The sequence below is a fragment of the Salmo trutta genome, chromosome 1 (assembly GCF_901001165.1).
Source record: "Salmo trutta chromosome 1, fSalTru1.1, whole genome shotgun sequence".
NCBI lineage: Eukaryota > Metazoa > Chordata > Actinopteri > Salmoniformes > Salmonidae > Salmo > Salmo trutta.
Genome location: NC_042957.1, coordinates 35,903,976 through 35,921,294, shown reverse-complemented (window position 1 = coordinate 35,921,294; position 17,319 = coordinate 35,903,976).

Genomic DNA, 17,319 nt, shown 5'->3' with positions numbered 1-17,319 from the left:
GTGATGAATTAACCATCTGATTCAATGAATGATGGAGCTGAGTTTTCCTTTTTGCCCAAAATATCATTTAAGGCACTCCCAAGCTTTTTACTATAATTATTTATATAATTTCTCTTTGTTTCATACTATAGTTTCTTCTTGTTTTCATTCAGTTTATTCACATGATTTCTCAATTTGCTGTACATTTGCCAATCGGTTGTGCAGCCAGACCATTCCTTTTGCCTTATCCCTCTCAAACATGCACTTTTTCAATTCCTCATCAATCCAAGGGGATTTAACAGTGTTTACAGTCATTTTCTTAATGGGTACATGCTTGTTAGTAACTGGAATAAGCAATTTCATAAATGTGTCAAGAGCATTGTCTCGTTGCACCTCATTACACACCACAGACCAACAAATATTCTTTACATCAACAACAGAGGAATCTCTACTTAAAACTTCTTGTATGGCCTCTTATACACTATATTAGGCCCAGCCTTTGGAACTTTGGTTTTCCAAGATATGGCTACTATATTGTGATCACTACATCCGATGGATTTGGATACTTCTTTAAAGCCAAATTCTGCAGCATTAGTAAAGATGTGATCAATACATTTTGATGATTTCATTCTTGTGATGTTTGTAACTACCCTTGTAGGTTGATTGATGACCTGAACCAGGTTGCAGGCACTAGTTACGGTTTGAAGCTTTTTCTTGAGTGGGCAGCTTGATGAAAGGCAGTCAATATTTTAGTCACACAGAAAATATACCTCACTGTTTATCACATACATTATCAAGCATTTCACATATGTTATGCAGATACTGACTGTTAGTACTTGGTGGTCTATAGCAGCTTCCCACAAGAATGGGCTTTAGGTGAGGCAGATGAACTTGTAGCCATATTACTTCAACAGTATTTAACATGAGATCGTCTCTAAGCTTTATAGGAATGTGGTTCTGAATATAAACGGCAACACTTCCATCATTGACATTTCTGTATTTTCTGTAGATGTTATAACCCTATATTACTACCACTGTATCATCAAAGGTATTATCTAAGTGAGTTTCAGAGATTGCCAGAATATGAATGGAATCTGTTACTAGTATATTATTGATTTCATGAACCTTGTTTCTTAAGCTACATATGTTAACATGGGCTATTTGTAGCACTTTTCTTAGATGCTTGATTGTTTATGTTGTTTTCCTGGGAAGCTTAGCAGAAGTAGACATGCTCATGTTATTTATGTAAGTGCAGGGTGAGCTGCACATAGTGGACTTCCTACTAGGGCACACCGCCTCAGTGCTAACAGTATGACTCTGGTTCATAGGCCCATGATTACTGCATGCAATAGCTGTAGGATCAGCAGAGTCATTCAGGGCAGTTAGAGGGACATAAATTAGGTCATTTACATTGTGTGTTCCAATGCCCCTAGGATAATATACATTTGCTGAAGCATTATGACAACTCAGCAACACAATGATAGGGATTAAATGAGCTGGGCTTGGATCATCGATAAGCCATTATCTCATCGCAGTCTTATAATGCTGTGAAAGGATCCAGGAACCCAAATTATTTGGGCGGATCCCATCCTCCTTATAAAACAAGCTTTGTTTCCAGAAGGTATCAAAATTCTCAATAAATGTTACACCCACAGAGCTGCAATAGTCACGTAGCCAGTTATGGAGGGCTAAAAGGCTGCTTAACATTCAATGCCATGATTTAGGGAGGGACCAGGGCCAGATATTATGGGGCGTTTGTTGGTGTTAAGCAAGATGGATTTTAAAGAATCTAACTTCAGCTGTTCTAAGCTGCTTTTCATAATGTTATTGAATTCCACATGAACTATGAAAGACTCATTTCCTGATTCAGGTTTAAAATGTTTGGAGCAGCTTATTGATGTCCTGTACTTGTGTTCCTGGATAGCACAACGTTTTTGCTCCAGGGACTGAGACCTTTCTCACCATTGAACTGCCCAATACAATGATCAGAGAAGGGGATGGAGAAATCTACCCATTCCTACCCCTCACACAATTTGTGGAACCTTTCAGCGTAGTTGGAGTCAGCACAGCACAGTCCCGGCGATGAAGGCACAGGTAGATCAGGCACCAGTGCGGCAAAGCTATTCTACATGTCAACCTCTCTGACACTCCAGGCCGCTTAGTAGCATGGCGCTGCCTTTGGTTTTGTCACTGGATGTGTACTGGAGGCGAAGTCAGGTGCAGGAGAGCAGAGCAGAGTGAAGTGAACAGGCGCACACTTTATTCTGGTAAAATATCAAAAGCACAAACAACGTGCCCAAAACACGGAACATAGACAAATGTCTGGCGCGTAACAAAAACACCAATAGACAAAATACACTTAACACAAACAATCTTACACAAAGACATGATGGGGAACAGAGGAATAAATACATGTAGATTGATTGGGGAATGAAAACCAGGTGTGCAGGGAACAAGACAAAACAAATGGATACATGAAAAATAGAACGGCGATGGCTAGAAAGCTGGTGACGTCGACCACTGAACGCCGCCCGAACAAGGAGAGGAGCCAACTTCGGCGGAAGTCGTGACAGGTTTCCACGACTTGGGACACAAGATCAGCGCTGATTGGAACAATCCTCTTGCTATTCTCCATCTACTCCACTACAAGATGGCTACAAGAGACAACTTCCTTTGCAAGCAAGTTCCAGGTAGCACAGGCCATTCGATACATCTATCAAGCCTGAGAGGCATCCAGCCACAGGTCTTAAGAGCAAGAAAGTTCCCATTTTCGTTTTCCCCATAAGTTTGAGCAGAATTGAAATTTGCTTGCTAAAAATAGCCACCTCATTCCTGTAACCCTCTGCAAGCAAACAATTGCAGCATTGGAACTCCGGATTATTGTCCCCGTAACGAAGACGCAGGGAGTAAAGAAGCAATTGCAGTCAGTGAGTTTGAAAGGAACGAACATGGATAGAATACAAAAACAGGAGTCGCGTCTAAAAATGAAAACAGGAAACAATAGTACTTAATGGGGGATATAACGGAGTGGTAGATAAAGGGAAAGTAGTCAGGGAGTGATGAAGTCTAGGTGTGCCTCATGATGGGGTGCGGTGTGCGTAATGATGGTTGCCAGGTGTGCGTAATGATGGGTTGCCAGGACCGGTGGTTAGTAGACCGGCGACGTCGAGCCCCGGAGCAGGGGAGGAGACGTGACAGTAGACGTGACAGTCTGTAATGGCCTTCGTCAGAATGAGACCAAGGTGCAGCGGAGGATGTGTTCATCTTGAAATTTAATGCAAAAATGAACACTTTACAAATTAAACAAAAATGACAGCCAACAGTTCTGTCAGGTACTTACAACTAAACAGAAAGCATTCACCCACAAACCCCAAAGGAAAAACAGGCTGCCTATGTATGACTCTCAATCAGCAACAACAATCTACACCTGTTCCTGATTGAGAGCCATACACGGCCGAAACAAAGAAAACCACCAACATAGAAAAAGAAACCTAGAACGCCCACCCATGTCACACCCTGGCCTACCCAAAAATAGAGAACAAAAAACCCTCTCTATGGCCAGGGCGTTACAGTACCCCCCCCCCCGAAAGGTGCGGACTCCGGCCGCAAAACCTGACTCTAAAGGGGAGGGTCCGGGTGGGCCTTCCTACGGCGGCGGCTGGGCCTTCCTGGTGCGGGACGTGGACCCCGCTTCACCCTCGGCTTAGCCCACTTGGTGGCATCCCTGGCTGCGCCGGAGGACTGGTGGGCGACCCTGGCTGCGCCGGAGGACTGGTGGGCGACCCTGGCTGGGGAGACATGCAGGAGGCTGGGGAGACATGCAGGAGGCCTGGCTCTGGGCACAGGCACAGGACTCACCAGGCTGGGGAGACCCACTGGAGGCCTGGTCCGAGGAGGAGGCACAGGATAGACCAGGATGGGGAGACCCACTGGAGGCCTTGTCCGAGGATGAGGCACAGGATAGACCAGGATGGGGAGACCCACTGGAGGCCTGGTCCGAGGAGGAGGCACAGGATAGACTGGGCTGTGGGGGAGCACTGGAGTTCTGGTGCGTAGGCTTGCCACCCCTACTCCAGGCTGAATGCCCACTCTTGCCCGGCACGGGCGGAGCACAGGCATAGGACGAACTGAGCCCTCCCAGCGCCCCGGAGACACAGTGCGCAGAGCCGGCGCAGGATAGCCTGGACCGAAACGGCACACTGGAGACCAGACGCGCTGAGCTGGCACAATCCGCCCTGGCTCGATGCCCACACTCGCATGGCACTTGCGGGGGGCTGGCCTATAGCGCACCGGGCTGTGAGCGCGCACTGGAGACACCGTGCGCTTCACAGCATAACACGGTGCCTGACCAGTACCACGCTGCTTCTAGTAAGCACGGGGAGTTGGTCCAGAATTCCATCCTGGCTCTGCCACACTCTCCGTGTGCCTCCCCCAAATTTTTGCGGGGGCTGCCTCTCGTGCCTGTTGCGCTCCCTTGCCTCATACCATCGTCTCTCTGCTCTCGCTGCCTCGATCTCCCACTGCGGGCGGCGATACTCCCCAGCTTGAGCCCATGGTCCTGCCCCGTCCAAAATGTCCTCCCAAGTCCAGGAGTCCATAATGCTCCTCTCCTGGTGCTGCTCCTTCCTTCGCTGCTTGGTCCGTTGTTGGTGGGTGAATCTGTAACGGCTGTCGTCAGAATGAGACCAAGGTGCAGCGGAGGATGTGTTCATCTTGAAATTTAATGCAAAAATGAACACTTTACAAATTAAACAAAAATGACAGCCGACAGTTCCGTCAGGTACTTACAACTAAACAGAAAGCATTCCCCCACAAACCCCAAAGGCAAAACAGGCTGCCTATGTATGACTCTCAATCAGCAACAACGATCTACACCTGTTCCTGATTGAGAGCCATACACGGCCGAAACAAAGAAAACCACCAACATAGAAAAAGAAACCTAGAACGCCCACCCATGTCACACCCTGGCCTAACCAAACATAGAGAACAAAAAACCCTCTCTATGGCCAGGGCGTTACACAGTCCCAGGGCGTTACACACAGGGCGTTACACAAGAGCATAATAAACACAGCTTCTCTAGCGCTGAAAAAGTTTGTTAGCTATTCAAGGCGAGTGGGTTCCATTGTAACCTAACTAGCAGGTGTTGACACAAACTCTTATGAACATTATAAAAATAAAACAAATACAACTTCGGAAACAAACAGGCCGAAACAACAGGTCAAGGCTCAGGAGCTATCTGAGTTTGTGACAGGAGTTTGTGACAGGAAATGACATAATGGCTCAGTGGTACAATCACTTTCTCTGAATTTGACTTTTATTGAAAGCAACTGATAGAATCTCTATCATCAGTGGCCTGATTGAATCAGTCCACACACACCAGCAATAAACTCATACACAGCAAATCATGTGGAGAGAAAGCAAGAGGGATCAGTGATTTAACTGAAAGGGGTTGAATGTGTCACCATCATCTCTATCTCCATCACATGCTTGAATTAACACACCATCCTTTTGTCAGGGGGCTAAAAATCAACAGCTGCTTTGGCCCTATTGGCCCTGGTCAAAAGTAGTGGGGAATAGGGTGCCGCTTGGGACACAGTCAATGGTACTGTGTGTGTGTGTGTGTGTGTGTGTGTGTGTGTGTGTGTGTGTGGTTACCTCACACATGCACTTCCCCATCCTGCCAGAATCCCCATGCTTACGAAAGACGTATCGGTACTAATAAAGTACTCTGTTAAACTGTTACAGCTGCAGTTGTCATGAACAAATAATGAGACACTCACTGGGAGAATTAAACATCTGTGTGTGTGTGTGAACGACAAGTCCTATTATGAGTGATGACACACCTCTAGTTTAGCAAACATGATGATCTCATTCCTATCTTTAACATCTCTCTCTCCCACTCTTAATCAGGATGTTTTGAGCAGAGAGAGAGAGGACGCACAAACCAACCAATAAACCAACCAACCAACTGCCGGTCTGGGATGAATCATGAATTGTGAAAATCGAGGGATGTTGACGGAGGGAGTATTGTGTTCCACTTGCATCAAGCACGATCGCTCCATCCCAAGTTCCACCTCCCCTCCCCCGCATCACTCACATTGTTGAAGTGCAGCCTGAATACGTGACTCCTTCCTCTCAGAGACCACTCAGTAGAGGTAGTGTTAGAAATGGTATCCCACAATCCCTAGTGACCCTGGGAATGATGCCACCATGGAACCCTGTCACACACTCCTAATTGGCATAACTGTACAAGGCCCACCACTTCATACAACATCAACTAAACAAAGACAGTTGGCTACAGATAAGCTAATCTATACATGACAGTATAGTAAGTAGCCTTGTCCGAGCCAGAAAGGCCCATAGGGCAGGAGTCTAGCTCCCGTTTCTGTAGCGTGAGGCAGCTTGATGTACAAGTACACCCTCTGGACAGGATGCGAGTCTATCGCAGGGCCTAGATGACAGTAAAACAGTTTAGGCTTCTATGGTCTCCTATTCCTGATAGCAGGTAGGAAATAGACATGGAGTTAGACAACTACTCTTTGCAGTATAGGAAGTGATTAATGGCACGGTGTTGAAAGTAACAGGTGCACCAGATCTGTCTCTCCAAACCCCCTCCCATTCTCACACACATACACACACTACCTCAACCCTGATTAATTATTCCAGTGGGCAGGCCACTCTGTATCTCTGGATGCCTGTGTACTATATTCCCTATATAGTACACCACTTTTGACCAGGGCCCATACCGCTCTGGTCAAAAGTAGTGCACTATTTGGTATAGGGTGCCATTTGGGACACAGCCTCTGAAGTCACTGCATGGCTCGGAAGTAGCCCTTTTCTTTCCATACCTACTGTGGGATTGTACAGTATGTATAAACCTGTATGGAAAGAATACCATGTGTGAACAGGTGTTTTTGAAGACCCCTCTGGCAAGAACACAGTATTTTTTTCTTAATTTGAACACGATATCCCAAAAACCCTAATTCATTTCAATTTAATTTCATTCAAAGGGCTTTATTGGCATGGGAAACCTATGTTTACATTGCCAAAGCAAGTGACATAGATAAACAATAAAAATGAACAAACATTATACTCACAAAAGTTTCAAAGGAATAGAGACATTTCAAATGTCATATTATGGCTATGTACAGTGTTATAAAAATGTGCAAATAGTTAAAGTAAAAAAGGGAAAATAAATAAATATAAATATTGTATTTACAATGGTGTATGTTCTTCACTGTTTTCCCTTTTCTTTTGGCACCAGGTCACAAATATTGCTGGTGTGATGGCACACTGTCCCATTCGCCGTAAAGATGGGACCAAGGCGCAGCGAGAATGTGTCTGCTCATCTTCTTTATTTAACGAGAAGAAAACGAAACAAAACACTTAATGCAAAAAAACAACGACGAGAACCAGTCCTGTAAGGAACACAACTACACAAGGAACAACTACCCACAAAAACCCATGGAAAAACACCCCTACTAAATAGGACCTTCAATTAGAGGCAACGAGAAACAGCTGCCTCCAATTGAAGGTCAAACCAACAAACTAAGCATAGAAATAGATAAACTAGACACAGACATAGAAATAGACTAACATAGAACATTGCCCACAAACCCCGAAACACATTAAACAAACACCCCCTGCCACGTCCTGACCAAACTACAATAACAAATAATGTCACGGTTGTCGTAAGGATTGGACCAAAATGCAGCGGGAATATGTATACTCATCTTCTTTTTATTTTGAAGAAGGAGAAACAAATAAATACGTATACAAAAAAGAACAAAAGGAAACAGTCCTGTCAGGTGCACAAACACTAAACAAGGAACAACTACCCACAAAATCCCATAGAAAACACACCCCTCTTAAATAGGACCTTCAATTAGAAGCAACGAGGAGCAGCTGCTTCCAATTGAAGGTCAACCCCATTAACCAAACATAGAAATAGAAAGACTAGAACGAACATAGAAATATACTAACATAGAACATTAACCACAAACCCCGAAGCACATAAAACAAACACCCCTCTTACATAAGAACATAGCCCAACAAACCCCAAAACACTCTAAACAAACACCCCCTGCCACGTCCTGACCAAACTAGAATAACAAGTAACCCCTTTACTGGTCAGGACGTGACAAATAACCTCTTACTGGTCAGGACGTGACACACTGTGGTATTTCACCAAATAGATATGGGAGTTTATTAAAATTGGATTTGTTTTCAAATTCTTTGTGGGTCTGTGTAATCTGAGGGAAAAATGTGTCTCTAATATAGTCATACATTTGGCAGGAGGTTAGGAAGTGCATCTAAGTTTCCACCTCATTATGTGGGCAGTGTGCACATAGCCTGTCATCTGTTGAGAGCCAGGCCTGCCTCTCAATAGCAAGGCCATGCTCACTGAGTCTGTACATAGTCAAAACTTTCCTTAACTTTGGGTCAATCGCAATGGTCAGGTATTCTGCCACTACTGTGTACTCTCTGTATGGGCCAAAGAGCATTCCAGTTTGCTCTGTTTTTTGGTAAATTCTTTCCAATGTGTCAAGTAATTATCTTTTTGTTTTCTCATGATTTGGTTGAGTCCAATTGTGTTGCTGTTGCTATCCTGGGGCTCTGTGGTGTCTGTTTGTGTTTGTGAACAGAGCCACAGGACCAGCTTGCTTAGAGGACTCTTCTCTAGATTAATCTCTCTGTAGGTGATGGCTTTGTTATGGAAGGTTTGGAAATTGCTTCCTTTTAGGTGGTTATAGAATTGAACAGCTCTTTTCTGGATTTTGATAATTAGCGGGTATTGGCCTAATTCTGCTCCGCATGCATTATTTGGTGTTTTACGTTGTACACAGAGGATGTTTTTCCAGAATTCTGCATGCAGAGTCTCAATTTGGTGTTTGTCCCATATTGTGAATTATTGGTTGGTGAGCGGACCCCAGACCTGGGTTCTATGGTTTCTATAACTCATTGGTTGTCGCTGCTGGGATGACAGGCTGTGTTATCTAGTGGAAACTGCCAACGCTATAACAGTTACGGGCAACATTGAAGATAACTCGATTCCATTTTAGCAACAATGTCTTCAGAGAGGTATTACAATTTGTATATACAGCACCAGTCAAAAGTTTGAACAAACCTACTCATTCAAGTTTTTATTTGTATTTTTACTATTTTCTATATTGTAGAATAATAGTGAAGACATCAAAACTATGAAAAAAACAGATATGGAATCATGTAGTAACCAAAAAAGTGTTAAACAAATCAAAATATATTTTAGATTCTTCAAAGTAGTCACCCTTTGCCTTTGACAGCTTTGTACACTCTTGGCATTATCTCAACCAGCTTCACCTGGAATACTTTTCCAACAGCTTCGAAGGAGTTCCCACATATGCCGAGCACTTGTTGGCTGCTCTTCCTTCACTCTGCGGTCCAACTCATCCCAAACCATCTCAATTGGGTTTAGGCCGGGTGATTGTGGAGGTCAGCTCATCTGATGCAGCACTCCATCACTCTCCTTCTTGGTCAAATAGTCTTTACACAGCCTGAAGGTGTGTTGGGTCATTGTCCTGTTGAAAAACAAATGATAGTCCCACTAAGCGCAAACCAGATGGGATGACGTATCACTGCAGAATGCTGTGGTAGCCGTGTTGGTTTCATGTGTGCCTCCCCACACTATCACACCTACTCCTCCATGCTTCACGGTGGGAACCACATGTGGAGATCATCCATTCACCTACTCTGCGTCTCACAAAGACAAGGTGGTTGGAACCAAAAATCTCAAATTTGGACTCATCAGACCAAAGGACAGATTTCCACCGGTCTACTGTCCATTGCTTCTGTTTCTTTGCCCAAGCAAGTCTCTTCTTATTATTGGTGTCCTTTAGTAGTGGTTTCTTTGCAGCAATTCGACCATGAAGGCCTGATTCACGCAGTCTCCTCTGAACAGTTGATGTTGAGATGTGTCTGTTACTTGAACTCTGTGAAGCATTTATTTAGGCTGCAATTTCTGAGGTTGGTAGCTCTAATGAACATATCCTCTGCAGCAAAGGTAACTGTGGGTCTTCCTTTCCTGTGGCAGTCCTCATGAAAGCCAGTTTCATCATAGCGCTTGATGGTTTTTGCGACTGCACTTGAAGAAACTTTCAAAGTTCTTGACATTTTTTGGATTCACTGACCTTCCTGTTTTAAAGTAATGATGGACTGTCATTTCTCTTTGCTTATTTTATCTGTTCTTACCATATTATGGACTTGGTCTTTTACCAAATAGGGCCATCTTCTGTATACCACAATTACTTTGTCACAACACAACTAATTGGCTCAAACGCATTAAGAAATAAAGAAATTCCACAAATTAACTTTTAACAAGGCACACCTGTTAATTGAAATAAATTCCAGGTGACTACCTCATGAAGCTGGTTGAGAGAATGCCAAGAGTGTGCAAAGCTGTCATCAAGGTGGCTACTTTGAAGAATCTCAAATCTAAAATATATTTTGATTTGTTTAACACTGTTTTGGTTACTACATAATTCCATATGTGTTATTTCATAGTTTTGATTTCTTCAATATTATTCTAAAATGTAGTAAATAGTAAAAATAAAGGAAAACCTTTGAATGAGTAGGTGTGTCAAAACGTTTTACTGGTACTGTATGTTATCATGTTCAAGTTGTCAACCAGAAAGGTAGCTAATGTTAGCAATGTCAAGGTGGCTAACTAACTAATTTAGCTAGCTACATGGTTGATAATAGCTACTGTGGACTTTCCCTGCCTGGTACAAGATAGCAATATCACGATAGCATTTTTACATTTTACAGACGCTCTTATCCAGAGCGACTTACAGTAGTGAATACATTCATTTAATTTCATGCATTTTTTTTGTACTGGTCCCCCGTGGGAATCGAACCCACAACCCTGGCGTTGCACACACCATGCTGGCGTTGCAAACACCATGCTCTACCAACTGAGCCACAGGGGGCTAGCTTTACCAGCTTTAGTACATTAGTTATTACATTTGAATAAATAAATACATGTAAAATATTACATTTTGACTTGCATTTTAGCTCTGTATTCATGGAAAATAACCTTGGCTTTGGCAAGTCTTTGCCCTTCTCTGACTCTTATACCAGCTATCTAATAACATTACTGAGATAGCCCCTTGATTCTCGAGAGTTATGGCTATGAAGATGTGTATTGATTGTAGAAGTGTAAATTTGACTATCATAGCTCTGCATTTATGGAAAATAACCTTGGCTTTGGCATGAATTAAATCCTTTGCCCTTCTCTGACTCCTATATTAGCTAGCTAATAACATTACTGGGATGTCCCCTTGATTCTCGAGTGCTATGGCTATGAAGATGTTATATATGAGTTGCAGAAGTGTTTTACTCGACTCTTCAAACATGAAAGTCTGTATTGGTTCTATATAAAATACCATGTAGTGAACATTACAATACAATCCTAATACGTGCTGTGTACATGTTTTTTCTGTAGGATTCCAGTTTTGAAGAGCCGCAGACCGTTCATGGGCACAGGCAAGGCTGCAGAAAGAATTGGACAGGAAGACCTTGAAATGGCTGCCTGACTGTAAGAAGAGAGGCTCGACAAGCAGGTGTCCACATACCTTTAGTCATGTAGTGTAATGCTTTTAGAATGTGATGGTACAGCTCGGAAAAGTTGATTATCCTGGAGAAAATATATTATTTCAGTCATTACTTTACCTAACTTACTATTAAAAATAGCAAAATCATCCAATTTCAGCTGCATATGATTTGGGTGATTTTGGTCATGTCTTTCCTATAGTACAAACGCATGACTGTAAGTTGCTTTGGATAAAAGCTTCTGCTAAATGACATATAAATATTAATTAATAACAATAAATACTATAGGTTCTGTCATACTATTTGTAGAGCAATACCATAGAAAGCATCACATTTCGGTTGCTTCTGTCTCATACGATTATGTCCCTGTCTGAAACAGAGATGACGATCATAGTCCCTGTTCAAACTGCCAGTCCCCCTCTTTGATATTTGATATGTAAGGGAGGAAGAAGAACAGAACAGCCCAGTTACACGGCGCAGGGTTTCAAAGCCATCTGTGTGGGAGAGAGGAGCAGGATCATGACATCAGCTCCAGGCACAGCACGGACTTACAGTTAGCGTTCCTCCTCCCTGCCTGTTGGCATGGCAGAAGCGACTCATCACTTTGGCTTAGAAAATAGTACCTTTACAGCTCTCATGACATCCTCAAAAATACATTTGTATAATCATAGAACTGATCAATTTACTCAGTGAAGCTTCAGTCTATTAAATGTACCTTCAATGGTGCATTTTTAGAAGTAAAATTGACCCCAAACTCTCTCTGTATACAGCATATGTATATGTCAGTCTTCCTGTGAGAATGGGATGTGCAAAAGACACATCTTCTTTTTCTCGTGGAAGGAAGACTTGTGCTCCTTAGTATCTGGGTATAGCTGCAGTAGCTCTATTTCAGGGGGCTTCCCCCCGAGACTGTCGGGGAACAGATTGAGGAATTACCATTAGGCTCCAGGAGTACTGGACCTCCAGGCTCCTGGCACAGGAAAAGTCGTTTGAGCATATGTCACCAGCATGATTCCTTCATTTAAATGGATCCAGTGGAAATGGTCCAGGTAGCAGCAGTTGCAGTTGTAGCAGCTCCGCGGTGGCTGTCAACAGAACCTCCATCCTCACACACCCGTCTTCCTTCCCCCAGCACCTTCCTGCCATATGCTCTGACTGCCAAACACACATACTGTGTGTGATCACATGCATACACGCATGCACATGCACACACGCATACACACACACTGTCTGATGGGCTCAGACGGATACAGAGTGTTAGTTGCTTGGAACACACACTTGAAGACATACATTGGAACACTGAGACGTATGCACACTCACTTACACTGGAGTTTAGTAAACATCTTCCTTTAAGATAATAATTATGGTTTTAAACAACATTCTATTCAGCGTTCCACCATTAATTAGACAATTCTACACGATTACTAATAAAACATTGATTTCTTTTTATTTATTTCACCTTTATTTAACCAGGTAGGCCAGTTGAGAACAAGTTCTCATTTACAACTGCGACCTGGCCAAGATAGAGCAAAGCAGTGGGACACAAACAAGACAGAGTTAACATGGGATAAACAAATGTACAGTCAATAACACAATAGAAAAGTGTATATGCAGTGTGTGCAAATGTAGTAAGATTAGGGAGGTAAGGCAATAAATAGGCCATCGTGGCAAAATAATGACAATTTAGAAATTAAATACTGGAGTGATAGATGTGCAGAAGATGAATGTGCAAGTAGAGATACTGGGGTGCAAAGGATCAAAAAATAAATAACATTATGGGGATGAGGTAGCTGGGTGGGCTATTTACAGATGGGCTATGTACAGGTGCAATGATCGGTAAGCTGCTCTTACAGCTGATGCTTAAAGTTAGTGAGGAAGATATGAGTCTCCAGCTTCATTGATTTTTGCAATTCGTTCCAGTCATTGGCAGCAGAGAACTTGAAGGAAAGGCGGCCAAAGGAGGAGTTGGCTTTGGTGATGACCAATGAAATATACCTGCTGGAGCGCGTGCTACAGGAGGGTGCTGCTATGGTGACCAGTGAGCTGAGATAAGGCGGAGCTTTACCTAGCAAAGACATATAGATGACCTGGAGCCAGTAGGTTTGGCGACGAATATGAAGCGAGGGCCAGCCAACGAGAGCATACAGGTCACAGTGGTGGGTAGTATATGGGGCTTTGGTGACAAAACGGATGCACTGTGATAAACTACATCCAGTTTGCTGAGTAGAGTGTTGGAGGCTATTTTGTAAATGACATCACTGAAGTCAAGGACCGGTAGGATAGACAGTTTTACGAGGGTGTGTTTGGCAGCATGAGTGAAGGATGCCTGGTTGCGAAATAGGAAGCCGATTCTAGATTTCATTTTGGATTGGAGATGCTTAATGTGAGTCTGGAAGGAGAGTTTACAGTCTAACCAGACACCTTGGTATTTGTAGTTGTCCACATATTCTAAGTAAGAACCGTCCAGAGTAGTGATGCTAGACGGGCGGGCGGGTGTGGGCAGTGATCGGTTGAAGAGCATGCATTTAGTTTGCTTGCATTTAAGAGCAGTTGGAGGCCACGGAAGGAGTATTGTATGGCATTGAAGCTCATCTGGAGGTTTGTTAACACAGTGTCCAAAGAAGGGCCAAAAGTATACAGAATGGTGTCGTCTGCATAGAGGTGGATCAGAGAATCACCAGCAGCAAGAGCGACATCATTGATGTTTACAGAGCAAAGAGTCGGGACGAGAATTGAACCCTGTGTTCACGCCCATAGAGACTGCCAGAGGTCCGGACAACAGGCCCTCCGATTTGATACACTGAACTCTATCTGAGAAGTAGTTGGTGAACCAGGTGAGGCAGTCATTTGAGAAACCAAGGCTGTTGAGTCTGCCGATAAGAATGCGGTGATTGACAGTCAAAAGCCTTGGCCAGGTCGATGAATACGGCTGCACAGTATTGTCTTTTATTGATGGCAGTTATGATATCGTTTAGGACCTTGAGCGTGGCTGAGGTGCACCCATGACCAGCTCGGTGATCTGTTTGTTAACTTGGCTTTCGAAGACTTTAGAAAGGGAGGGTAGGATAGATATAGGTCTGTAACAGTTTGGGTCTAGAGTGTCACCCCCTTTGAAGAGGGCGATGACTGAGGCAGCTTTCCAATCTTTAGGGATCTCAGACGATACGAAAGAGAGGTTGAACAGGCCCATAATAGGGGTTGCAACAATTTCGGCAGAAACTTTTAGAAAGAGAGGGTACAGATTGTCTAGCCCGGCTGATTTGTAGGGGTCCAGATTTTGCAGCGCTTTCAGAACATCAGCTATCTTGATTTGGGTGAAGGAGAAATGGGGGAGGCTTGGGCAAGTTGCTGTGGGGGGTGCTGAACTGTTGACCGGGGTAGGGGTAACCAGGTGGAAAGGCCAGCCGTAGAAAAATGCTTCTTGAAATTCTCGATTATCGTAGATTTATCGGTGGTGACAGTGTTTCCTAGCCTCAGTGCAGTGGGTAGCTGGGAGGAGGTGCTCTTTTTCTCCATGGACTTTACAGTGTCCCAGAACTTTTTGGAGTTTGCTTTCCTAAAGTCCTGCTTGCTGAAGTGTTTTAGGGAGCGTTTGACAGTGATGAGGGGTGGTTGTTTGACCGCGGACCCATTACGGACACAGGCAGTGATCACTGAGATCCTGGTTGAAGACAGCAGAGGTGTATTTAGAGGGCAGGTTGGTCAGGATGATATCTATGAGGGTGCCTGTGTTTACAGATTTAGGGTTGTACCTGGTAGGTTCCATGATCATTTATTTGAGATTGAGGGTATCTAGCTTAGATTGTAGGGACGGCCGGGGTGTTAATCTTATCCCAGTTTAGGTCACCTAACAGCACAAACTCTGAAGATTAATGGGGGGCAATTAATTCACATATGGTGTCTAGGGCATAGCTGGGGGCAGAGGGGGGGTCTATAACAAGTGGCAACAGTGAGAGACTTATTTCTGGAAAGGTGGATTTTTAAAAGTAGAAGCTCAAACTGTTTGGGCACAGACCTGGATAGCATGACAGAGCTCTGCAGGCTATCTCTGCAGTAGACTGAAACTCCACCCCCTTTTGGCAGTTCTATCTTGCCGGAAAATGTTGTAGTTGTAATCACCCAAAAGGTTCTTGGCTTACCGTATATGTTCTTTATCCTGCAGATTTCCACATTCAACACACAGCCAACTCTCATTTTATTTTTATAAAAGCACAACAGTGGGTGTTAAAATGTTACTTTGTGAAGTCTAGACTAAACAGAGAGCCCATATCAAAGAGCGTGGTCTGGCCTCACATGGCTTTTGTTTGCAAACACGCACAGGCAATAGCCAGCGGACCAAGACATACAGTACCTGAGTGACAATTTGATGAAATAAAACCGAGCAGCGTTTCTCTTCGAACCGAGGGGATCAGATAATACACTGCATTGTTGTGATAGCAGGCAGTGCTACTTTTGTCTAAATGGTTAATAGGGAGGAGAAAGGGAGGAGAATCAGACAGTTCTGTCTGAAATCCTATTCCTTATTTTCTGGTCCCTTATTTCCTCCTATAGCTGAAAGTAATGACTAATCAGCCTGGATTATTCCCACTTTGAACACAGCACCCACTGGAACAGCATGTGCGCTAGACTACAGTAAAAAAAAAAAAAAACATTGTTCGTCCCAAATGGCACACTTTCCCTATATAGTGCACTACTTTTGACCGGTGCCCATTTGGGATGAAACCCAACTTTCTTCGGTACAGTCAGAATTGCAAAGGGGGGATATTTTACTGTAAACTTTCTAAGTGTACCAGTAAACTACAAGAATTTTGGTATCTTTCAAAGACGTCTATTGGCCCCCTTTGGGTACTTCAGATTTTTACAGGTGTCTGTAATTATCTCTGGCTTTATCGCATGTAAAATATATGAAATAATTAAATAAGATAGATTTAAACAATATATATATAGAATGACAAAGCTGTACAAAATTAGCCAAATATAAACCATCAACTCAGTAATACTATTGGTGTTTAATATGAGGGTTTCAGCATAAAATATCTTTTATACATTTTTTTTACACATTTATTTTATTTTTAATGTTATGTATTTCTTTTTAATGTTTTGGCGTCAAACTGGCTATTTTCTCTTTAACTATATGGTCTTTCTACTAGAAACTCATGGACAATATGGACACAGATAAAACAAAAATCACTATATATTAATCATTTTTTCAAAAGTTAAGATAGATTGCCATAGATTTTCTTTGAGACACTTTGAGTAGGCATAGGAAATCATGCACGTTGGATGATGTATGTAGACCTACGGTATATTCCAAAATGATATTATATATACACAATAGGCTACATGTCTGTACCAACTTTCATTGACAAATGATGACGTAATTTAAAACAATTGCGCTCCGGTAGTCTACCCCCAAAAAATAGCACTACACCACTGATCTTGAGAGAATGAATGTGCGGTTATGGACCATCTGTAAAGGAGCTATCTTTATCAGCATCAAAACCTGATAGTATTTCAACCACATAAAATATACATCCAAGCTGAACTGAAATCAGAAACATGTTGGGTCATTTTCAATGCTTTTTATTTCCTTAACCGTTTATGGTTGTGGGAATTGGCATGTATTACTGTGGCTGAATTGAAATGTTTCTTAACGAAGAAATATGAAAAGCATATGCATAACCATGATAGCAATTGAAAGGGAACAGTTTGGAGATTATGGAAAATGATTTGACCGAAGGTGAGGACACAACT